The sequence below is a fragment of the Triturus cristatus genome, chromosome 3_2 (assembly GCF_964204655.1).
Source record: "Triturus cristatus chromosome 3_2, aTriCri1.1, whole genome shotgun sequence".
NCBI lineage: Eukaryota > Metazoa > Chordata > Amphibia > Caudata > Salamandridae > Triturus > Triturus cristatus.
Window position 1 is genome coordinate 656,812,507 of NC_140584.1, and position 26,049 is coordinate 656,838,555.

General features: G+C 46.9%; 1 protein-coding gene across 6 annotated transcripts in view; it reads right to left on the reverse strand.

The window, feature by feature from the left end:
• Positions 1-26,049, reverse strand: part of MAP2 (microtubule associated protein 2) — a 1,132,493-nt gene that overhangs the window by 1,055,217 nt on the left and 51,227 nt on the right. For all 6 annotated transcript variants that reach the window (XM_085648606.1, XM_085648602.1, XM_085648605.1 and 3 more), the window contains exon 2: positions 5,865-5,921. The gene's annotated coding sequence lies outside the window, so the exon portion shown is untranslated. The remainder of the gene's footprint in view (positions 1-5,864; positions 5,922-26,049) is intronic.

Genomic DNA, 26,049 nt, shown 5'->3' on the forward strand with positions numbered 1-26,049 from the left:
GTTTTTCTTAAATCTCTCTCTCTCTCTCTCTCTCTCAGATTATCACTTGGATGATGTCATCATTTATGTCATTTGAGATGTCATCAGTGATGTCACTGACCATGTCATGAATGATGTATTATGTGACGTCATCAGCAGTGCATTGCGGGGGCGCGAGTTATAATTATCTCTACTAACTATAACGGTCTAATTTCTCTGGTTTTGTAAGAGTGAAATGTCCAACTAACTATAATGTCCCTGAAACCTGTGATTTTTTTCAGTAAATTTCTAAGGTTTTTTAAATGCTAATTTCTAAGTATAACGTCCCTGAAACCTGAAACCTGTGTTTTTTTCAGTGAATATATATATAGGTATAGAAATATCTATCTATCTATCTGTCTGTCTATCTATCTATGACTGAGTAAATTAGAGTTTTCTCCCAATACGTTGGGTTCACTTTATTATTACTCTTGTCCAGGACCTGTATGATGTGCATGGAAGGCGCGGGAAGGAAAAAAGCCAGCGGGAATATCTTTGGCAGGTCACCCTGAACAGGGCGGCGCCTTCTGACGACATTCTCACCGGTGGTTGTGCGGCAGGCTGGGTGATTCCCACAGCAGAGCCAGCAACGGCCCTAAACCGTACCTCCCATCCCTAAAACAGGTCCGAGGTTTAGTGGACGTGTATCTGTAATATTAGACGTACACCCTGCCAATGCCCGGCCCCCATTGAGGTCCTAGACTTGCGTGTCTCTCTTCATTAGATCTATTGCATTATATTGCAGTTTTCCTCTTGAGTGTCATTAATGGTTCTCTTTGCTGGTGGTCCCCGGCAGTATCTCTGCCTAGTTGAGGGAGTGGCCTTGTCAAGAGGCCTGGGGACCTGGCCAGGTGCTGTGGAGCCCCAAAGGATGTGGAAACCTGCAAGCCTGCTTTCTTCTGCCAGTCACAGTGCGGGCAGCTAACTCCTAAAGGGACTGAATCTGGCAGCATAACTGTCATAGAAAGAGGGCCCCTGCAGGACCGGAGCTCAGGTGTGCTCCGACCCCCTCTCTGGCAGCGTTTGAGGCTGAAAATGAGGCCTTGCTCAGAGCAATGGCCTCGAGTACCCGAGAGACAGAGAGAGAGAAAATGTCTTGTGGAGAAATAAGCAGAAAAAAATGGCATCTCAAAAGGGGGAGACTGAGGACTGCAAAGCCCGTAGACATTCATTATTAATTCATACTGAAAACAGGAGCAAAATATCGGCATCAAAGCCTTCGTTTATGGCTGAGGGTGTCAGCTTTAGTACTGTGCTGCGCGGCTTTCAAAAATCCCGTCTGACCTGTTTACATCATTCCCAGGTCTTTATGTGTTCCATTTTAGCAACATCGTCCATGGCACCATCATGAAATAAATACAAAACGCGCGCAAATGTTCTGCTGCCGGCAGCAAAATCAGAAACTTTGACAGCATTTATTTTCCCCTGGAGCACCCTAGCTTGCTGGTCGCGCCAGTTTCAGCACAAAAGCAGTCACGCGCGCACAGCAGTCCAGCCGTGTTCTCTAATATTCTCTTTATGCACATCAGGTCTACCCACATATTAGTGTCGACACCCAACAGCTGGAAGCTTCCACAGGGAGGCAGCTCTCAGTAGGAAGGGGTGCCCATTTTCCCATTGATGGCTGGAACCAGCTCCATGCAATGTTTGTCCCATTGACTATATGTTCTATACAGTGCTTAATTTGAACTGGTGGTTTCCTGTGCTCAGCACCAGCACTTAGGGGCATATGTAACAAACGATTTTGTATTCGCAAACGCTACGAATCGCAAAAAGACAGCGTTTGCGAATACAAAATCGCAAAATGAGATGTATGAGGCATTTCAGCATCGCATTCTTAAGGAATCGCTAATTTTGCGATTTCTTAATTTTGCGTAAGCATTTAAGAAATCGCAAATTGCGATTCCTTAAATGCTATGTAACACGCACCCAAGTTCTGCGATTTCTCCTTAAGAAATTGCAAATTACCACCAACTTCAAGTTGGTGGTAATTTGCGATTTGTTTGAAAAATTCACTTTTTGGCATTTTTCAAAGTGCCATGTGGCGCACATACATGCCCTGAGGGCATGTATGTGCGCCATATGCGCACACATGCTAATTTCAGGGGTGCATCAGGGTGTCATCATGACACCCTTGCACCTTTGAAATTATTCTCAATTTGCGATTAGCAAATTGTGATTCACAATGTGAGAAAGACTTCCCATTCATTGCTATGGGCCTCCTGGCCCATAGGAATGAATGGGAAGGTATTCCTTAATTGCGATTTCGCAATTTGCTAATCGCAATTAAGGAATTTTAAGACTTCGCAAAATTTGTGCGATTTTTTAGATACATCCCGTTTTGCAATTCTCAAATAGCGATTCTCAAAACATCGCTATTTGAGAATCGCAAAAGGAGATTTTGATACATATGCCCCTTAATCATTAACACCGGCACTTTTCAGGAGCACCAGTTGACACATTTATTTATGGTAGGCACAGGGAGATTAAGTGATTTGTCCAGAATTATAGGATGTCGAGCTGACGCCGAGATTTGAACCTGGCTCCTTAGCTCCAAGAAGTCGACAGAGCTGGCCATTACGCCACATGCTCTCCCGCTTTCTTGGTTAGTGGCTGGTTCTGTTTTAGGCGGCGCCAACAGGAGAAATGAGCCCCGGCACTTTTTTTTTTTTACAATATACCACTGGTTTTATGTAGCGCCAACACTCTACCTTACAGCTACTTCAAAGCACTCGGAAACACGCAATGTATGTGGGTACTGCCTAGACTGAGGAGTCCTACAGAAAGGCAGACACACATTCCTCCACCCCCACACCAAGTGCCCAGAACAGAATCATGGTTCTGCAAAGTGCTCTGCATCATGCAGACTGCATGCACAGGAACTGGTCCTGTAGCAAGTGCCATCATGTGAAACCTGAGGACAGAGAAGGCGGAGGATCTGCAGCCCATGTATCCATGTCATAGAGGAGCTTCTACTGAACATGTACAGATTCGGGTCTGGGCTCTCACGTGTATGGGGGGGTTCTTGTAGCACATGCAAACACGTGATGCGCGTGCACAGGGGCGGGGAATCAATCTGCACTCGTGTCCATATATCAAGGGATTATCTCTGTTTGCTGGAAAGATCATGCAGTGAGTTAGATGCTCGCCGCAGACATCTGCTGTGACCTCCAGGTTATGGGGCTGAATATTGGAAAGACTTCTATTCCTCAATCTGGCCGAGGTAGTAAACCCAGTACCATTGCATTGGGTACAAGTAACACCCCCTAGTTACAGCGTTTAGGAGCTCAAGAGATCACGGCATAGCATTGGCTTGTACAGAATGGGATCTGTGCGCCATGAAGGCTACCGCTCTTGCTTCTTTAATCAACTTGCTTCACACAGCTACACTTCACTAATTAATGCAGTTGAGACCTGGATTTTGTGTCCCTTTCTGTGTCTAGATTACCCCAAAATGCCAATCCCGTCTTTCTACCACAAGCACTAGATTTCTCACCCCTTCAATTTCCATTTCTCCTTCTGCCAGTAATTTTACGTTTTGCATTCAATTCTTCTCTTACTTTTCGGCCAATAATTTTCTTTTGTTACTCGAATCTTAATACTGCAATTGTTTTAGCTTTAAAACAATATGTACTTCTTTCTTTGTTCCCCTGAATTGCTACTTCAAACTCTGGTTCTTCCTATAGAATCAAGGGTTGCCCTTGGTATGCACAAACATTAAAGCACAATGGTTTATTTGGCTTTCCATCAAGGGAGGGGATCACCCATGGAACCTCGTGAACATTGCTCATATGCCAGTCAGGCACTGCTGCTCAAAGGATGAATGCGTCCTCTGTAGAACTCTTTACCCTATATACAAACAGCATGTCATCATATTATTGAAGTTGCCGTAGACTTTTATGTACAACAATGACCTTGAAAGAATCTTTCTTCTGTAAGGAAAACTGACTGCATAGCGTTGAGAATGACATTTTGAGGCTGCAGTGTTGCAAAAATATACACAAAGTCACAAACATTAAAATTAAGAAAAACATGAATTAAGTAAAAATAATAATGCACTTGTGAACTCCCTTTGGGCTGTATTTAGTTCCTTTAAAAAAATCATAGACTATTTTCAAGTTAAATGGCATTCCTGGAGCTAACCTAACAGGTGATTGGCATACCATAGAGGGCAATCATGGATTCTCAAAGATGCTGATTTAGAGGAGAAGTGTGCGCTCAAAGTAACCTATTAAATTAATTGAAACCCATGTGATGAGAAGTGGGACATGGTTGACAGTGCAGCTGCTGCTCCTTCACCCTTACACATAGAGGGGTAACAGCCTTGACTAAGGCAAGACATATCAAACAGCACAAGCATCCCAAAATATTGCCCTTCCACACAGCCACTAGAGAAACCCATTTGATTTTCGGTCGAGCCTACCCAACGGCACAACAGTCCTATTGAGGACTTAAAAAGGACTTAAAAAGAACATACAGAGGCTTGGAGCCTGCCCATTGCTTACCATTGGTTGGCTTTCCTGTAACCCTCATTTGTCTGCTTCTGATTTGTGTCCTAGCTTGTCAATCTTGTGTTTGTCCCATCCATGGAGAATAGCCTCTTTGCCATCTCTTTTGATTGCCTGGCTTACTTCTCATGCACTACTTTTTTCTTTTTTGTTAAGCACTCCACAAGAATGCATGGATTTTCCAGCTGTTTCCCTCATAAACTTCTCTGCCCTTGTAATCTGTGTCGCTCACTGGTGCCTGTGTGATTCTCCTCACCCCCTCCATGTCGCTCTCACTTCCGTGTCCTCCCTGTTGCTTTCACCCCATATGCTTCTCCGGCCGCTCCATGTTGCTCTCTCGCCTCTCACCTCCGCACTCCACCTTCTGTCTCCCCTGTCCTCCATATTGCTTCCCCCTAACCACGCCCTCATTCTCGGTCATCCATTGCTTCTCCTTCCCATCATGCCCTCTGTATTGTTTCTGTCCCGCACCCTTTGTGTTTCTTCCTCCACTTGTGCCCTCCTTTTCTGCAGCCTGTTGTGTCTCCTCCCCACCCTGCCCTCTGTGTTGCTTTCATCCCCGATGCCCTGTGTGTTGCTTGCCCCCACCCGAGCCCTCCTTCTCTGTCACCCGTTGCTTCTCCACCACCTGCATTGGTTCCCCCACCCTCCCCGTTGCCCTACCCATGCCCTCTATATTGCTCATCACCACTTGTGCCCTTCATGTTGCTCACCGCCCCCACGCTTCAAAAAACCCCTTTGTGCATTTTTCTTTTTATTTTAAGATCCAAACCGAATCAGTAAATAAAACCAAAAACAAACAGCAGCAATGTCATCCATGCTGCACGACATCGAGGACCATTGAAACCATTGCCAAAGACAATAGGTCTCAAAGGTCGGACCCATGGATTTGCCAGTGCTTGTTGAGACATGCAGTCCGAGTGCACAGGGCAGTAGCAACTAGAATGAGGCTGATACTTTCAGAGATATCTGGGGACGAACGCTTTTAATCATGAATTTTAAACCCAGAAACAATGCGCAAAACACTCCATCTATTGCTATCTCAACTGAGAGCAGGACCCGTAGCAGTGTATTTTTATCAACACCAAAAAAATTCAGCCAAACAAGAGGAATCTCAATTACGTTTGACGATCACCCACGGTTCATAGCGTTCCTAGTTCACGACTTATTAAGAATTTAAGAATAGGTAACTATCATGCAGCTTTTTATAATGTTATTGGCAATATTCAGTGGAAAAACACATTCACTTGGCAGCATATAACAGAAATTAAATATTCCCAGTGATTATTGAAGTCAAGGACAGACAAGTATATCAACCAGAATAAAAAGAGTACTCACCCTGGCCGTATTAGTTGGATCCTCTAAAAGTGAAGGGAGCCCAAATACAAAAATAAGCTGGAGAAAAAAATGGGAAAACGGATTTTAAAATTAATTTTGTAAATAATCGAAAATCGAAAATATTATGCATATGACAATTGTATGGCGATAAATTATAGCAAACAACCTGGGACCACCCTACATGTAGGCCCCGGCTCCAATAGCAAGAATATAAGCCTGCTTTTTGTGCCCCCAGAGCACTACGGTATTACAGAAGGAGCTTTAAATGCTAGTGAGGTGATTCCGGTAATATGGATCAGCCAGCACAAAATGTCTGCCCTCCTAATCTCAAGAAGAGGGGCGTTTCCTCATTTGCATGGGAATGCGGATCCAAGTAAATGATGGAATACCTTTACCCCTGTGCGTGCGCCGTATTACAGATGTGAAGCAAACACAAGGAGATGATGGACTGAGCACTGAAACTTTTCAGACAATCACCCCTAGTCACAGATCTGGGTTGAATCCATCATGGTTCTATAACTCACTTCGCCAACCCAGTTCAGACACAGCTATATGCAAATCAGTCTTAACCCTGTGTTTCAGGGGAACAGTCCAGCCCAAACTGCCCAAGCCACGTCTTCCCTGGACCGGAAACAAGTATCCTGGGACCGGTTTCGGGCTAACAGCCCTCATCAGCCAGGCTAGCTTGTTTCTAGTGGCAAAGTGAGCAAGGGACCCACATCTGGGCATACACTGCCAACTTAGGGCAAACACAAGGAGATGATGGATGGAGCGCTTAAACTTTTCAGACACTCACCCCCAGTCGCAAATCTTGGTTGAATCCATCATCGTTCTTTAGCTCACTTTGCCACCCGAGTTCAGACACAGCTATATGCAAATCAGTCCTTACCCTGTGCCTCATGGGAGCAGTCCAGCCCGAACTGCCAAGCCATGTCTTCCCTGGACCGGAAACAAGCATCCTGGGACCTGTTTCGGGCTAACAGCCCTCATCAGCCAGGCTGGCTTGAATCCAGTGGCACAGTCAGCAAGGAACCCACGTCTGGGCATACCCTACCAACTTAGGGCGAACAAAGCAAACACAAGGAGATGATGGACGGAGCACTGAAACTTTTCAGACACTCACCCCCAGTCACAGATCTGGGTTAAATCCATCATCATTCTTTAGCTCACTTCGCCACCCCAGTTTAGACTCAGCTATATGCAAATCAGTCTTGACCCTGTGCCTCATGGGAATAGTCCAGCCCAAACTGCCAAGCCATGTCTTCCCTGGGCCGTAAATAAGCCTCCGGGGATCCGTTACGGGTTAACAGCTCTCATCAGCCAGGCCACCTTGAATCTAGTGGCAAAGTGAGCAAGGGACCCACATCTGGGCATACCCTGCCAACTTAGGGCGAACAAAGCAAACACAAGGAGATGATGGATGGATGCTGAAACTTTTCAGACACTCACCCCCAGTCACAGATCTGGGTTGAATCCATCATCGTTCTTTAACTCCCTTTGTCACCCGAGTTCAGACACAGCTATATGCAAATCACTCCTGACCCTGTGCCTCATGGGAGCAGTCCAGCCCGAACTGCCAAGCAATGTCTTCCCTGGACCGGAAACAAGCATCCTGGGACCTCTTTCGGGCTAACAGCCCTCATCAGCCAGGCTGGCTTGAATCCAGTGGCACAGTCAGCAAGGAACCCACGTCTGGGCATACCCTACCAAGTTAGGGCAAACAAAGCAAAGACAAGGAGATGATGGACAGAGCGCTGAAACTTTAAAGACACTCACCCCCAGTCACAGATCCGGGTTGAATCCATCATCGTTCTGAAGCTCACTTCGCCACCTCAGTTAAGACACAGCTATATGCACATCAGTCTTGGCCCTGCGCCTCATGGGAACAGTCCAGCCCAAACTGCCAAAACATGTCTTCCCTGGACCGGAAACAAGCATCCTGGGACCAGTTTCGGGCTAACAGCCCTCGTCAGCCAGTCTAGCTTGAATCTAGTGGCAAAGTGAGCAAGGGACCCACGTCCGGGCATACCCTGCCAACTTAGGGCGAACAAAGCAAACACAAGGAGATGATGGACGGAGCGCTGAAGCCTTTCAGACACTCACCCCCAGTCACAGATCTGGGTTGAATCCATCATCGTTCTTTAGCTCACTTCGCCATCCCAGTTCAGACACAGCTATATGCAAATCAGTCTTGACTCTGTCTGTGCTTCATGGGAACAGTCATCCCGAACTGCCAAGACATGTCTTCCCTGGACTGGAAATAAGCATCCTGGGACCGGTTTCGGGCTAACAGCCCTCATCAGCCAGGCTAGCTTGAATCCAGTGGAAAAATGAGCAAGGGACCCAGGTCTGGGCATACCCTGCCAACTTAGGGGGAACAAAGCAAACACAAGGAGATGATGGACGGTGCGCTGAAACTTTTCAGACACTCACCCCCAGTCACAGTTCTGGGTTGAACACATCATCATTCTTTAGCTCACTTCACCACCCCAGCTCAGACACAGCTGTATGCAAATCAGTCTTGACTCTGTGCCTCATGGGAACAGTCCAGAACGAACTGATAAGCCCTGTCTTCCCTGGCATGGTGAGCAAAAAAACAATGGGGCAGATTTATGTTTCCTGGCGCATCCCTGCAAATCAGCAGGGATGCGCCAGGAAAGATGCGTCACGCAAGTTTACCCTTGCGCCACCACAGATGGCCGCATTTACAAAGCAGCACATCGTGGCGCAAGGATAAACAGATGCGTGACGCATCTGATGGCGTAAGGGCGGCGCATTGCTGGAGTCGTGTCGCAAGCACGACGCAACTCCAGCAATGTTTAGGGGCTGCCCATACCTAACATGCTGCGTCATGCCTTATGCCTGCTTCAAGCAGGCGCAAGGTTTTTCGGAAAAGTGACTGAGTGAAATCTTGTAGATTTCACTGCGTCACTTTTCAGAGGCTTTTTCCGATGGAACACCCACCCTGCATACATTAAACCTGACGCAGGTTTAATGTAGCGCAGGGCTTTACAACGTGACACATCTCTCTAGATGCGTCCCGTTGTAAATAAGGTGCAACATGGCGCATGGTTTACGCCGCCGCTGCGTCACAAAAGTGACGCAACGGCGGCGTAAAAGTGGTGCAGGTCTAACATAAATCTGCCCCAATGGATTTAGGCCCAGATCTCGGTACTGGGGTGAATGTACGACATTGTTCTGCATTCTGTCCTTCAATTGTTCTTTTTTTTAATTTTTATTATTATTAAATACCTGGTTTGATAACAATATATACATTTATATAATAGACAATCTGACATAGCTTGATCTTTACATTGAAGGTCATAAATAATACATAATACATAATCAGGTGTTTCGTGATTCCATTAAATATAAAATACAAGAATATATATATTAAGAAGGCAGTTAGTTCATAAATGTTAAACTAACATTTCGAAAAATCTAAATACAATCTGTATGCAGCTCTGCCCTACCATTGGGAGTTCCTCCACCTCTTCAGAGGAGCCCATATTTCTAACCCCAACTCCCTCAACTTCCTTCCCCTACGACTGTATAGAGCAGCTTCAATATTATGTATCCCAAGTAGTCTAGATAGCCACAGTTGAAACGTAGGGGCCAAGGCGTCTTTCCAACTTCCTGCTAACATTAAACGCAAGACAGCCAGACATAAAAACACAAAGGCTTCCTCCTCCGTCTTCAGCCCCAGGTTACTGTCAATACCTGTTATCATTAGGTTTGGGGATAGGTTGACCTTTGTACCTAGCAGCCCCTCCAAAAACTTTTCAATCTCCTCACAAATTATACTCAATTTATTACATTGATAAAACATGTGAATCAGATTGGCGGGTCCCTCCACACACCTTGGGCATTTATCATCTTCCCTTTTATTCCACTCATATAGTTTGGAGGGTGTATAATATAAGTTAAATATGGTTTTGTAATGTTGTGACTTTAAATTTGTGGAGCGAAAGATTTTCCCTGCCATTTGCAATGCTTTGTCCACATCAACATCCGGATCATCTAGTTTCTGCATCCAGGAAGCCTCAACCTTTTCAATGTCATCTTGTAGGCTTAATAACAAGATGTTATATACCACTTTAATTTTAGTCCCCCCACCTAAAATATAGTCAAACTCCTTGATTCTACCGCCTGGACATATCCTTGGTCTGATACCCATTAAAGTATTACGTATTTGTAAATATTTAAAGCCTTGATTATCTTGTATACCAAATTTCTGTTGAATAGTGCCGAAGTCTAACATTTGCCCCCCTTCCCAGATATCCCCTATTCTTGTCACTCCTTGTTGTTCCCAGACTTTCCCCATTCTATCATAGCTAAGTTGGGGAAAAGGACTTGAATTCCAAAGGGGGGTATAATAGTTTATTTTAGGTATTCCTATTAAGCTATAGAACCGATTCCAGACCTTCCAGGCACTATCCATCAATTTATATCGTGATTTTTTATAATATCTTTTATCCGTTCTCCGTAACAGGAATCCTATGGCTTCCCTGCCCAACATTAATTCATATATAGATGGCAATTCTGAGCTACCATATAAGTTGTCTGTATGATGTTTGGCCGGTTCAAATAGTGTTGCCATTTGACTAATTAGACACGAATAATGATAGAATCTGATGTTAGGCATAGCAAGTCCCCCCTTTTCCTGCGGCTGCAAGAGATATTTCATAGATCGTCTTATTTTGCCGTACTGCCAGATAAAGTTCATAAATGTTGCCTCTAATAATTTCATTAAACCTTCATCAATCATATAGGGAATAGATCGAAAGAGATAGAGTAATTTTGGGAGCATAGTCATCTTCAATACATTGACTCTACCTATTATTGTCAGATGTAAAGCGTCTATTCTTTTTAAATCCACCATCATATTTGCTAATAACGGATCAAAATTATCTTTAATAATTGCTTCCGGTACCGGGCTCACTCTAACCCCCAAGTATACTGCAGAATCAATTTGTCTTTCGTCGTTCATTATAATATTACTCGTACACACTATCTGTGTCTTACTATCATTTAACAAATATCCGGAGCCTCGTCCAAATTCATTAGCGATCTCTTTTATACTATTCATAGCCCGGCCTGGTTCAGGGGTTAATATTGCAAGATCATCAGCATAGGCCAATAGTTTGGTCTCAAATCCATTACTAACCATTGGTCTAATATTATCACATCCTATTAATCTTTGAATTAATGGGTCTATATATAGAGCGAAAAGAATAGGTGAACAGGGGCATCCCTGACGTGTCCCCCTGGATATAAATATTCTTTCCGAACTTATGCCCAATTAATTGAATTCTAGCCGTCGGTTCAGAGTACATGGCCTTAATAGAGCTTATTATTTTAGGCCCAAAACCTCTATATTCCAATATCCCCCAAAGATATTTCCATGTGACACGATCAAAGGCCTTTTCTGCATCGAGAAGGATCAAGGCCATCCGTCCACCCGTGGCAGCCTGCATATCAAAGAGTGAAATAACCCGCCTGATATGTTCTGTGATCCCACGACCCGGAATAAACCCATGCTGCCACGGGGAGACAAGTCCGCCTATGATCCTTCCGAGCCTTTTGGCCACAACCTTTGCGTAGATCTTGGTGTCACTATTAATGAGGGATATAGGACGATATGAAGCCGGGTTCTCTGGGGGCTTCCCTTTTTCATGGAAGACTATTATGTTGGTTTCTTTCCATGAATCCGGGATTACCCCGGAGCTCATTATACCGTTAAATAAATCCAGTAGTATACTAACGATCTCATTCTGTATATATTTGTATACCTCTAGCGGAATGCTATCAGGCCCAGCAGCCTTCCCAGTACGTAAATCTTGTATTGCTTCTGTAACCTCCCCTTTTTCAAAATCTTTCTCCAGTACCTCTAAATCTTGACTACCTAGACGTGGGCCTAAATCTAAAAATTCATGACTGTCATCATCTGACAGGTTCACTTCCTTATATAGATGCTGATAGAAGCATTTAAACACATTTATTATATCTACTGGTTCAGTATAAGACCTTTCCCCCTCTGCTATATTAGTTATTTTATTCTTTATACTTTCCTGTCTGATCCGTAGGGCTAACAGTTTTCCTGCCTGTTCTCCCGTCTCATAGAGTTTACCCCTCTGGGTCCGGTATTCATCAGCAGATTTTTGTGCTATCCCTTTAAGTATTTCTGCTCTAATACATATAATCTTCTGCTTAATCCCCGAGATCTCACCACCCTGGCTAATACATTTAATATGTTGCTCCTCAGCTTCAGCTAACTGACCCATTAATCTGTTATTATTCTCACGCTCTTCTTTCTTCCCTTTAGCTGAAAAGCTTATTGTTTCCCCTCTAAGAGCTGCCTTAAATGCATCCCAAACAGTGTTTCGGGATGCACTATAGCGATTCATATTAAAATACTCCTGGGTCCACTCCCTAATATGCTCAACAAAACTGGGATTAGCTAGAAGCTTCCTCTCAAATGTCCATTTTGTTTGTTTCCTATTCGGGCTATCTACCAGAATCTCCATAATTAATGGGCTATGGTCCGACAAAATTTTTGGAAGCTTCTCAATTATAACATTCTTAATTTCAGAGCTAGAAATCAAAAAATTGTCTAATTTAGTATATTTATTAAATGGATGGGAAAAATATGTAAACCCAGGTTCATTTGGTTTCTTATTCCCCCAAACATCTATCAGCTCGTGTGAATCCCTTAGTGCTTTTAATGCGCGATATACCTTAGGTTTACGGCCTGTATATATATTATTTTTGCCAAAATCGACCTAGATATTGAAATCCCCACATACTATCAGGGGTCTTGTCCAGTTGACTAATTCTATCTCCAGTTGTTCAAATAATTCGGGATCGTCCTGATTCGAGCCATATATTGTGCAAACTGTATATCCCAAATCAAGTTCTACTAATGCCCATCTACCGAGGGCATCTGCTAATTGCCGTTTTGCCCCTCCTACAAATGATTTAGCCAAAATTGCAACCCCTCTAATGTTGGATGTCTGGGTGGAGCACGCCAACAAATCAAATCCTCTAATATTTAAAAGAGATCTTTTTGCCCAAGGAATATGGGTTTCCTGAAGACAAACTACGTCTAAATGATTTGACCTTACGAGCTGTCCTAGCCGTTGCCTTTTCCTCCAATCATTCAGTACACCAATATTCATCGTGCCTACTCTAAGCCTCCCCATTTTCTTCTTCTAAGTAGTCACACCCAATTAATACAACCAACCTCAGTTTTATAAATCGAATCTGTTTCAAAGTTACCATACAGTACCAGGTGTTTCTTTTTCTCCCCTCCAACAGAACCCCCCCCACCCCCCCCCCTCAATCATCTCCCTCCCCAACACCCACCACTCCCTCCACCCTGTAGAAGCGCTCAGACCTTTGTCTGTGCATGTGATGTGTGTGTGAAGCACTAGCGGCTTGGGTCAATCCAAATTAAACAAAATATTTTTAAATCGCCCCCATAAATCAAATACAACCTATAGCCCAAATACCGGAATATCTCTTCCTTTGGCTTTCAAAGCCATCCCAAAAACCAGTATTACTGCGACTTTATAGGTCTTTTATAAGTCCAAAGCATCCAGGTATTCTCTGGCTTTTATTTCCGATGCAAAAAATCTTGTATGCCCGTCATGAATAATCTTGAGTTGTGCCGGATTTATTAGATAGACTTGAATATTTTTCTCTTGAAATGGCTTTATTAGTTGTCTCAAACGCCAGCGTCTCTCTACAGTTGAGTGACAGAAGTCCGGCCGTACAAAGAAGGAGACCTCTCCCACTGATCTCCTTGCCTCTGGCCTAGCCTTTTCCGATATTACCTGGCGCAAGAGAAAATTACCAAAGTAAACAAGGATTGCCCTTGGTTTGTCCCCCTCCGTAGATCGGACACGAGGTTTGAACGGAGTTCGGTGTGCTCTCTGGATCTCTAAAGCCCAACTCCACTCTGACAGCTCCGGGAAAGCTGATTTAAAAAGGTCAATTATATATGCCCTCGTATCCTGTCTCTCTTCCCCCTCGGGAATCCCCAGCACCCTGAGATTATTCCTCCTTGCTTGGGATCATTAAGGTACTCCTAAAGGTTCCAGAGACCCTTACTGGGCTCACCTCCTTACACCGCTTCTGTCTTGTAGCAGCTTTCTCCATTGTTGCTTTTGTTGCAATCGCTGTTGCCTTTACTGTGGCTGTCTCCGCCTCTGCCCGTGATTCCTTTCCCCGCATCAACAGATCTGCAACGGAGGGGCCGGCAGGACGATTCTTCCCTGAAGCTCCGTCCTTCCCTCTCCTCGGCGGGTCCGATGCAGTGAGCTGGCGCTTACCATTAATCGACCGTTCGGAGATATCAGAGATATCCAGGCAAATCGATGGATCTCCCCGTGTCCCTCGAGCCGTTGCTGCCGTTGCCGCTGCCACTGCCTTTGATCCGGATGCACTTGCATTCTTCGGAGCGTTCTTTGGAGCCATTACACCGACTTCACGAAGCCGCTGAAGCAGGTACTTTAAGATGCGGCGTTCAGTTGATCGGGAGTTGAAACTGAACAGAAGCGCCAAAGCTCTCTTAGTGAGCGTCCGTATCGCAAACATAGGAGGGGGTCAAGTTTTGCAGTAACAATATACTAGATGGGGGCTTTGATTAGCGTTTAGACCCACGTAGCCCGCTAGTGTTTTCACCCGGTCACCTAAGCGACCGCCATCTTGCCTCTCAGTCCTTCAATTGTTCTTTTTGCATTTGTCACCCCCAGTGGGACGGGTATGCCCAGACGTGGCTCCCGTGCTCTCCATGCCACTGGAGTCAAGCTATCCTGGCTGATGAGGGGTAAAACCCCCAAACTGGTCCTAGAAGGCTTGTTTCCAGTCCAGGGAGGACCTAGCCTAGCAGTTCGGGCTGGACTGTTCCCATCGGGCGCACGGTCAAGACTGATGTGCATATGCCTGGGTCCAAACTGGAATGGCATGATGAGCATACAAATGATGGATTCAGGTCCAGATCTCTGTACTGGGGTGAATGTATGACATTGGTCTGAATTCTGTCCATCAATTGTTCTTTTTGCAAGTATTACAGATGTGGGCATAAGTGCAAAGAAGCTATCAGGAAGTGCACTGACTGTAAACCACATACAAGGTCACCTACAGTGAGTGCTCCCTCACAAGTGGTATGGGAGCGCCACGGACACCCCAGGCATCCCACAGCAAGCACACTCAGTCACCTACTGCAGACACCTGCGGGGGGATTCCACGCCTCCAATGAAACTGAAGCTCATCTACCACCACCAGTAAAAGGCGGACCAGTATTACAAACAGCCGCTCTGCCTTTGTCTAAAACACTGTTCTCATTACAGGCGCATGTTTGCACCTGCACTGAGAACAGTGTAATTGGGTGATTAATCCTGATCTGTGCTAGGCACACTCAATTGAGGGTGCACAGCAGCGCGGATCAGCAATATGTGCTTGACATGTAGTAGGGTTCCAGGGAGCTGGGTGTAAGAATCATGGATTGTAATAATAATAATCCACATTTATAAAGCGCGAACAATCACCCGTAAGGGTCTCTCGGGGCAGGGGGCCATCGGAAAGATTAAGCAAGCTATTGCTCAGTGTCACATGGTGCTGGGCTAATCTGCCGCCAGCGCCGGGGATCGAACCGTGATCTCCAGATTCCGGAGTCAGTCGCCCTGGCTGCAGCGCCACACCTCTTCCCATTTGTATTTGCCATCTGATTCAGTACGCATTTTGGCTTTTCATATCCACGGAAGTATAATACACATGGGTGAAAAGACTTGAATGTTAGTCATTAAACTTTCACAGATTGCCTCTTACAGCTGAGTATTTGTAAAACATTTCCCAGTTTTTCTTTTTAAGTTTTGTTTTATCCGAGAGGTGTGAGCTACCCACCAATGGCTGGAGATCCCTTTGTAATGAAGCTGAACCATGGCAAAGGCACTGTGTAGCACACGGGAGCTACAGGTAAAAAGCTACTAAAACAGTTCAGTGAGTTCAAGGTTTCTGCAGGGAGAGAGGGCTCTGAAAAGTCAGTGAGCATGGGTGACTGAATGGAAACTCTTTCCACTGACACTGAACTGTTGTTACACAACTACCTGTCTTCAATATCTACTTTTGTCAGAGATAGTTGAGGAACCTTCAGGGCACAGATTAAAATCCAAGCAGAGTCACTTTGCCTTTTAGCCTTCCCAGCACAATGGGGTGCAGTGAACAAGCATTGGCAAAGCCAATATGTCGCACACATGGCTTTGGCAATGTGTTTTAGCCATTATGTACACCGGTGTGGCTGCTGTTCAGCATGGCTAAAAGTTAGTGGCGTGGAGTGAGTTGGGGCAGATTGGGGTAGAGTGGGATGAGGTAGATTGAGGCTGAGTGGAGTAAGGTAGATTGATGCAGGCAGAGTGGAGTGAGGGTAGAGTGGGGTAGAATTGAGTGGCGGGGATTCAAGTAGATTGGAGTGAGGTGGATAGAGGTAGATTGGAGTAGGGGAGTTGGGTCAATTAGAGTGGTAGATTGGAGTGGAGTAGATCGAATTAGGGTAGATTGGGATGAATTGGGTTAGATGTGGGTGGAGTGAGGTAAATTGGAGTGGAGTAGATTGGGGTAGGTTAGAGTGGGTTAGATTGAAGTGGGGTAGATAGGGGTAGGGTGGATCAGGGTAGATTGGTGTAGAGTGGAGTGAGATATATTGGGATAGATTGGAGTGTACTGGGGCGGAATGGGGTAGATTGGAGTGGAGTGGGTTAGACTGGAGTGGATTTGGGTAGATTGGAGTGGAGTGGGGTAGATTGGAGTGGGGTATTTTGGGTGGATTATAGTAGGGTAAAATGGAATAGAGTGGGGGGTAGATTGAGTTAGTTTGAAGTGGGGAAGATTGGTGCGGAGTGGAGTAGATTGGGAGCGTGGGGTAGATTGGAGTGGTGTGGGGTAGATTGGGAGGGGTGGGGGAGATTGGAATGGGGTGGAGTGGGGGTAACTTGGGATAGTGTGGTGGCAAAATGGGATAGAAAGGAGTGGGGTGTAGTAGATTGGAGTGAAGTAGTTTGGAGTGGGGAGTTAGGTAGATTGAATAGGGGAAGACTGGGGTGAAGTGGAGTAGATTGGGATGGAATGGGGTAGAGTGGAGTGCGGTAGATTGGATTGGTGTGGATCGGGGTACAATGGAGTGGGATATATCGGGGTAGATTGGAGTGGAGTTGGGTAGATGGGGGAAGAGTGGGGTGCAGTGGATTGGGGTATATTGAAGTGGAGTGGGATAGATTAGAGCGGGGTGGATTGGAATGGGGTAGATTGGAGCAGTGTGGGATAGATAGAAGTGGAGAGGGGTAAATTCGAGTGTATTGGAGTGGGGTTGATTAAGGTGGGGTTGGGTAGGGTGGAGTGGGGTGGGGTTGATTGGAGTGGGAGGATTATAGAAGGGTAGATTGGAGTGAAGTGGGGTAGATTGGAGTAGAGTGGGCAGCTTGGAGTGGAGTCGGGTAGATTGCAGTGAGATAGGAGTGGGGTGGTTTGTAGTGGGGTAGATTGGAGTGGAGTGGGGTAAACTGGAAGAGAGTAGATTGAAGTTGAGTTGGATAGAGTGGTGTAGGGTAGATTGGATGGGGTGGGGTAGATTGGAGTGGGGTTGATTGGGCTAGGATGGGGTAGGTTGGAGTGGAGTAGATTGGGGTAGATTGGAGTAGGGCTGATTAGATGGGGTAGATAGCAGTAGGGTAGGTTGGGATGGAGTGGGGTAGGGTAGATTGGAGTGGAATGGGGTATAGTAGGGTGAGGTCAATTGCAGTGGGGTGGAGTGGGGTAGATTGGGGTAGAGAGGGTTAGATTGGATTGGAGTAGATTGAGGTAGAGTAGCTTAGGGAGGGTGATTGGAATAGGGTAGATTGGGGTGGAGTTGGGTGGGGTGGGGTGGGGTGGATTTGAGTGGGGTGAAGAAGGGTGGATTGGGATAGAGTGCGTTGGATTGGAGTGGAGTGTGGTAGATTTGAGTGGAGTGTGGCAGATTGGAGTGGGGTAACTTGGAGAGAAGTGAAGTGGGTTAGATTTGGGTATAGTGGAGTGGGGTAGATTGGGTGGATTGGAGGGGAGTGGAGTAGATTGTGGTAGATTGGAGTGGCATAGATTGTGGTAGATTGGAGTGGGGTAGATTGTTGTGGAGTAGGGTAGACTGAACTGGAGTAGGATAGATCGGAGTGGAGTTCGGAATGGAGTGGGGTAAATTGGATTGGAGTGGGGTAAAGTGAAGTGGAGTAGATTGGAGTGGAGTGAGTTGGATTGGGGCAAATTGGAGTGGAGTGGATTTGGGGTAGATTGGAGTGGATTTGAGTGGAGTTCGGGTGATTGGGTTGGAGTGCGGTAGATTGGGGTGAATGGGGTAGATTGGAGTGGGGTAGGGTTGATTGGGTTAGATTGAGTGGGGTAGATTCGAGTGGAGTACATTGGGATGGAGTTGAGAGGTATAGATTGTAGTGGGGTAGATTGGAGTGAAGTGGGGTAGATTGTGCTGAGTAAATTGTGGTGAGGTAAATTGGAGTGAGGTAGATTGGAGTGGAGTGGAGTGGTGTAGATTGAAGTAGAGTATGGTAGATTGGGTGGAGTGGGATAGATTGTAGCGAAGTTGAATGGAGTAGGGTAGATTGTGGTACAATGGAGTAGAATGTACTGGGATAGATTGGAGTGGAGAGGGGCAGAGTGGAGGGGGGTAAGTGGTGTTGAGTGGAGGGAGTTAGTGTGGAGTGGCATGTTGTGTGATGGAATGAGTGGCGTAGATTGAAGTGGTGTGGAGTCGAGTGGTGTGGAGTGTCATAGAGTATCGCAGGGGTGCATAGTGGAGTGGCATATTGTAGAGTGGAATGGAGTTTCATAGAATAGAGTGGCGTGGTATGGAGTAGAAGGGCATAGAGCCTTGATAAACTTGGTTTCCTGATTGCCCAAAACTGTGTTTGTCCATGCTTTATTTAGAATGAGAAGTTTGCTTTAACAAATGGTGCACCAAGTCGGAGACCAGTTGGAGAAACTGCCACAGTTGGAGGGCCAGGAGATCCTGACGACTTCGAAGTGTATGCCTGCAGAGGGGAGGCCAGTTTCCCACAGTCGCAGTCCACTGAATCTTCTGGGACACACAATGACGGTAAAAATCTGGAACAATGAGGTCAGAGCTGTGGAAATTTAGCTTGCACACTGAACATTATCTGCGCCATCTTGCCTCTCCCCAGTGCCACGCACAGCGAATGCATGGCCGCCATTTTAGGCACCCCACTCTCTCTCCCCGCTCATTCTCGATCGCCAGCGCTTTCCCCTGGCGCTGCAAGCATCCCCCCGCGCGCCGGCCGCCCCCGCTCTCTCATACACGGGCCATAAACCCTCTCCTTCTGCGCGACCCTGCTACGGAACCACATCCGACCGACATCCCATACATGGTCATGCCGCTCCTTTGATAACCCCCTTCCTCTGCGCCCCATTGTCCGAACTGGTCCCAGGCCACCACCTAGCCCTGCGGATGCAGTTTATTGCCCCTACTGTAAGGGAAACACCCCACATCAAAGGGATTACAGTGGATCAAAGCCCCTACCCCCTGAGACCCGGCCGGTCGCACACACCCCCGGGAATTGGCGGAATTCCCTGCTGCGCGATAGCCATCTCCTACTGCGGGTAAGGTGGGAACTTCTACTGTAACTATGTGTGGGATCGGATCTGAGCCGGGGCTTCAGGGGATGTTCTCTCATGCATCAAGGGAATCTCAAGAATGTACTATGTGTAATAAAGCAATAAACCGGTGTATAAGAGACCAGGTCTCAGAGATGCAGTTAGAGCACCTCGTGACGATACCTTGCTGTCTGATCTGATGTGTTCTGCTCCGACGGAATAAAACTTTGTTTCCTGCCTTCCAGTCTCCGGCGCCTGCCTCTTTCATTGGTAAATTATCGAGTGGTATGAGAGGCGATTACCGCCGGGCAAATACTTGAAAGGTTATCGACTGAAACTGCCGCTACCATTTAACAGAGCCACGAGTTCCGGAAGCCCGCAAGCTTAACCACGCTTGTCCGAACAACGACTTTGCCTTAACCACGCACATGAGTGGTTAAGGCAAATGTGGTCTAGTGTTCAGAATGGGCAGGGAAAGAGGAGTGTCGTGAAGTGGACACGGATAGGTAAGTGGGGCTGGGGCTGGGGGGGTTTGTGGTAGTTTTCAGAGGTGGTGGGGGTTCAAGATAGTTTTATGGGGTTGTGGGGGTTCAAGATTGTTTTATGGGGTGGTGCGGTTCGGGGTAGTTTTAAGGGATAGTGGGGGTTCAGGGTAGTTTTCAGGGGTGGTGGGGGTTCGGGTAGGGTTTAGGGGTGGTGGGGGTAGTTTTAAGAGGTGGTGGGTAGTTTTTAGGGGTGGGGGTTCAGGGTAGTTTTCAGGGGTGGTGGGGGTTTGGGGTAGTTTTCAAGGGTGGGGGGGTTTGGGTAATTTTCAGGGGTTCGGGGTAGTTTTTAGGGGTGGGGGTTCAGTGTTGTTTTAAGGGGAGAGGGTTTGGGGTAGTTGTCAAGGGTGGTGGGGGTTTGGGGTAGTTTTCAGGGGTGGGGGTTCGGGGTAGTTTTTAGGGGTGTTGGGGTTCGAGGTAGTTTTTAGGGGGGTTTGGGGTATTGTTTTAGGGGTTGTTGTTAAGGCTCAGGGAGGGGGGTGGGGGTCGTTTTTAGGGATTAGGGGAAGGCGGGTTGTTTTTTGGGCTCAGGGGGAGGTGGAAGGGGGTGCTAACCTTAGCCACGCATACCCTTTTACCATGCATGCCATTACCACAAAAAATGGTCGTAAAGGCATGCGTGGTAAAGTAATGCATGGTTAAGACGTGGTCGTTATACAGACAGCGTTGTTTAGGTATGCGGGGTTGAGGAACTCGTTGTTCCATCATACAACCCACTATGACACGCGGCCCGGCTGGTTAAATCCCATCGAACCAAGACTACATTGTCTCACAAGGTAAAATTCAATAAACATCTATGAGATAAAGAAAACGCTGACTGCAGATATCAGTTAGTGGGTTCGGTTCCTCAGTGAGGAAAATGACATGGGTGGTTCATGTCCCTCGCTATTAAAGGCCTTAATAGAGTTCAGTGGGTGGTTTGAGTCCCCTATTGTCCAGTGCTTTTGCAAGACATTCAAGACATGTTTGGGGTCCTGTGCCAGTAAAAATTGTTGTTCTACTGGTAAGTGTTGTCAGACTAATTATCTGGAAGTAGCGTAGCCGACCTCGCCACCAGCCTGTCCGACAAGGCATGTTATGATGAAAAAGGACCTGCAGGCTGGCCTCTATCTAAATCAGTAAACAAAGAGTGGTTCTGTCGGGTTATGTCAATTCCTGATCACAAGAGCCCATGTGCCTATATCTGCAGCACAAGACATAGTAGCTCATGTCCCCCATGTCAAATGGTGGTTGCAGCAGCTGCAGTCTCCCTTCAAAGAGCCAAAACTTTGGTTATGGGACATTTTGTACACATCTATGTACCTCGCTCTGTGGATTTACTGTTGAATAGGACAAAAATGCCAAATCTTACCAATGCTTGAATGATTCATTATTAGGAGTGCGAGGTGAGTTCGACAAAAACTCCGTCACCCGCTGCGTGGTGGAGTTTACCGCCCACCAGTAGTTGTGAGTCACTCACTCACATTTCTTCCTTAGCTGCTGCTCACCTCCGCTGGAGCTGACTTGTCTTAGAGCAGACACAAAGTCTGCGGCGTGCTCATTGGATTGTCCCTATCAAACTGAAAGGATATGACAAACCATCAGACTTGGACAAGTGTTGGATCTAATGATAAACCTAATGCTATCACATGGAAGGGGGTGACAGTAGCTTCTCCATAGGTATTTATATTTGTAAATGTGTTATTTTTTATTTTTATTTACAAGATGCCTTGTGAAAAGAGAGTGTGATTTATGGTATTGAGATGGGATAAAATACTGTTGTTCTGGAAATATCATCTAACACATCTGTCTAAAAGAGCCTCTCTGACAATAGGATGCAGCTACCGGATACTAGTTTTTTCCCTTTATTTTGCCCACAAGTCCTTTGCCTAAAGTTTTTTCAGAATATCTCAACATGGGCCGCGTGGTTTTGTATAGCGCCAAGTGTGCATGCTTGCAGAATGCCGTGCTGTGACAAACTGCATAAAACTCAGAAGCTCACGTTGTTTCACTATAAATGATACATACTGTGGTGATGAGAAACATTCTTAAGGTGGAGTGCTGATTAGAGTGGTGTGGTTCATATATTATTTCTCGGTTGCAATAAGGGACATTGGTGTGTTGAGAACACCGTCATGTCTCTTTTCTGGGATGGAATCTCCAGATAAAGTCCGGTAGGCGGCTGCATGGCGTACGGATAATCCCAAGGGACGACTCTACTGCAGCAGGGGTGTAGCTTTCGTTGGTGCAGCAGGTGCAGTGGAATCAGGATCGAGATTCCTGAAGGCCTCCACTGAACCCTGATTATTGCTTTATCTTATGATTCAAACAGAAGCCAAAGAGGCATTTCCTCTCTTGCACCAAGGCTCATGACACACTGGGCATGCTACCTGGCTGCAGGGGAACTGGTGTGTGTAGGAGACTGCAGGGTGGTGTGTAGCAGACCACAGGAGATGTTTCTGTTCTGGGGTGCATGCACTGCTGTTGACTGTGGTGTGCAGAAAATTAGGGGGTAATATGTATCTCGTTTTCTGTGGTAAAATGTAGTAATAAAGGATGGGGCTGGCTGTGTAGTGTGATGTTGATACATGGAATGTCTGTTCTGAGGACCAGTGGCTTCACGTGTTTATGTGATGTGCATATGATTGAAGAGGGCGTCTCTTTTCTGGGATGAAATTTCGGGTGTAGAGCTTCAGGGCAACCTGTGGTAGGAAGATGATAGTAGGGTGGGCTGTGGTATGAAGACGATTGCAGGGTGGCCTGTGGAAAGAAGATGATAGCAGGATGAGTATGTGTTTTAAAGACGATTGCAGGGTGGGCTGTGGAAAGAAGACAATAGCAGGGTGACCTGTGGAATGAAGACGATTGCAGGGTGGCATGTATGGAAGCAATTGCATTGCATGTCTCTTTTCTGAAACGAAATACCCAGATGAAGTTTGTGGAATGCAGGAGAGACGATGGATGGCATAATGTGTAAATAAAAGAAAGGGGTTCGTAGTGTGTAGATTAATGAATTGGTGGTGTATTGTGGAGATGTATAAGTAAGCTGTGTGGTGTGCATAGATGAATGAATAGGGTGAGTGGAGTGCATGCACAGATGAATGAAAGGCGGTGTGGTATGTACATGAATGAATGAGTTGTGTGGCATGGAGAGGATTGCAGAAATAATATGAGTGTAGTAAGAAATTGAATGTGTATATGTGTGTTTGTGGGAAATGGAAACATCTAGATGAGCGTACGAGGTGGGTCCGTTAATGAATGTGGCACTTGTGATGCCCCTAGGTGCTACCTCACAGAAGAAGCACCAGCTTGTGACATAAAATATGTGTGATTTTTGGGAATCTTCTTGGAGGCCACATGTTTTTACTTTGTGTGTCAGCATTCAGGCAGCTATTTAAAGGTGTACCCACTACTGAAGTGTAGCTGGTACTCCCAAATACTAGACACATGGTACTATCCCCAACAGCCCCTGGCCGAGAGAATTCCCTGTACAAGACCACAGAATACACAGGCGCCGTGCCGTGGATAAGCCCACTCGGCGGATTGTTAGAAACGGGGTAGCATGGTGCAGAGCGGGTAGGCCAAACTCGGAGGCATTGTGTAACCATCTGCGCAGCACACACTCACAGGCGACACACTAGGCACACTACAAAAGAGACTTCACACCAAGTTAGGTGAAAAACAGCATATGTATTATGCAGAGCACATCAGAAGGCAATTACAGTTGTTTAAACACTGTGCCAACTGGCACCAGGTAGTCATTTACAGGGGGACTATTTACAAGGCAGGGCCAATCAGGCCACTGCCAGAACCATCACCGTCACAATTAGAATAAATGTAAGCATCAGTAATAACAGTGTGACGGCCAGTAGTAAATGTGGAGCAACCAGTACCTACCGGCAGGACCATGCACTTGGCCTCATCACATTAGTATTAGGCATAAACATCGAACATCATAACCTGACATTAGGCAAACTTTCATGAGGCATCTCAAAAGGCATAAAAACACATTATGCACAACAATAGGCATTAACCTCATTAGCATAAACCCCGCAGTGCAGCATGGGGGGGGGCATTAGGTATCAATACATTATGTATACCTCCTGGCATCGTCACTGGGGCAAAGGCCTTCCCTTAGGCCCAGAAACACATTAGCATGTGGCATCGCGTTCGCAGGAATACATTAGGGCTAAAAGCAGCAATGCCAACCTTAGGGAAAAGCATTAGGTAGCCTTAGGCATAGAACGAAAACATTTAGGCGTAAATCCCATTAACAGTGGGCATAACATTAGCGTGGGAAGCATCACCGTAGGACATAATAATCCTTTCATTAGACATCACCGTGGGCCTTAGGCATCCTCCAGCGGAAGAGAACACCCCCTGCATAATGTTAGGCATAAACATATGCATTAGGCATGAACTGAAAACATCCTAACATGGCATAAGGCAGGGACCTGTGGGCCTAATCTCATTAGCATAAATCAGAGCAGGCCTAAACAGGTGCATGGGGCATCTCCTTAGGCATAAAAGCACATTATGCATTTTATCAGCATACATCACATTGGGCATCAAAACATGAAACCTGAGGCAGGCCAACATGGTGTAGAAAACACATTATGCCAAACATCAGTAGTGTGTCAATACCACCAGGGTGTATAACCCCCCATGCGTCCCAAACCATATGCCCCTCATGGCAGCTACCCACGCTCTCGTGGTGCACCTGTAAGGAAAAAGAAAGCCAGCTCTGGCACTACCGTGCCTAATAGAGCCCCACTCTGGGACCCTACAGTATAGAGTTGCCCAAACGTTGTGATTGCCCTATCCGGTGGGGCAGCGGTGAAAGATACAGTCAGCACGGGTCCCAGCAATGCGTCCAAATGAGCCCCCAACAGAATACTGGCACCGGGGGCGGGCACCGGCAATGTGCCCTGACACACCCCCCAACCATGGGATGACTGAGCCCCACTCTGGGACTCACTTCAAGTATGCCCAAAGTTGCAGCTGCCCGCTAACTGGCGGTGCAGCTGGGTAGACATGCTCTGGCACAGCTGTGCCCTGGTGAGCCCCCACTGGGGCTTGAAGACAAAAGGCCCAAATGTTCAAAGCCGTTGCATCGGCCCGCTACGGTGGGGCCGCTATGGGTCCCAAAAGAGTATGTGCACTTCTGGTGCCGCCTCCGGCACCCCCGATACTCCCCCAGAGCCCTCCTGGGACCCGGGACTTCGGTGAAGGGCTCACGAGGCTCTGGACTCTTCCCGCTTCCTCTCGGGACTCTCCGGGGCTGGCCGCCAGTGCGGGGTAGGCTCCCGCCTGGCTTCTGCTACACGCGGGGCTCCCACCAGCACACGGGGGGCCCGCCTTCCTCTCCGCACGCCCGGGCAGGCTTTCGGTGTCCTCCTTCCTGCTGGCAGGCCCCGCCCAGAGTCTGACGCTGATGCTTGTCTTCCTGGTCGGCCGGCACGGTTTCTCCGCAGCCCGCGGCGGTGATTCTGGACAGTTTTGAAGTGCGGGGTGGGCGCCCGCCTTCAATTTGAAGTGTGACCACAGACGCGGTGTAGGCTCCCACAGTATTTTGAGAAACAGCTCTCTCAGGCCGCACGCAGGGCACAGAATGGCGGGTTGGGCTCCTGCTCTGGTTTCTTTGTTAAGGAGGGTGACCACGCGGGGTGGGCACCCGCGGCAGGCAGCAAAATACGGGGTAGGCTCCCGCTATATTTCTCCCATGAACAGCTCTCCCTGGCAGCATGCGGGGTGGGCACCCGCTCTTCTGCAGGCACATTAAAGGTAGCGCTCACGAGACGCTAGATGAACATGCCAGGGGTGGATTCCCTCACCAGCCGTCAGCTGCAGGATCCATGCTCCTCCTCTCTTTGGAGATGGAGATATAGCGCTCTGGTAACACCGCGCTGCAGGTGTCAGCTCCTCACCTCCTTCCAATTCGAATATAACGCTCCCCAGGCACTAGAAAGCTTCGACAGCTTTGGGGACAACAGATAGCGCTCCTCTCT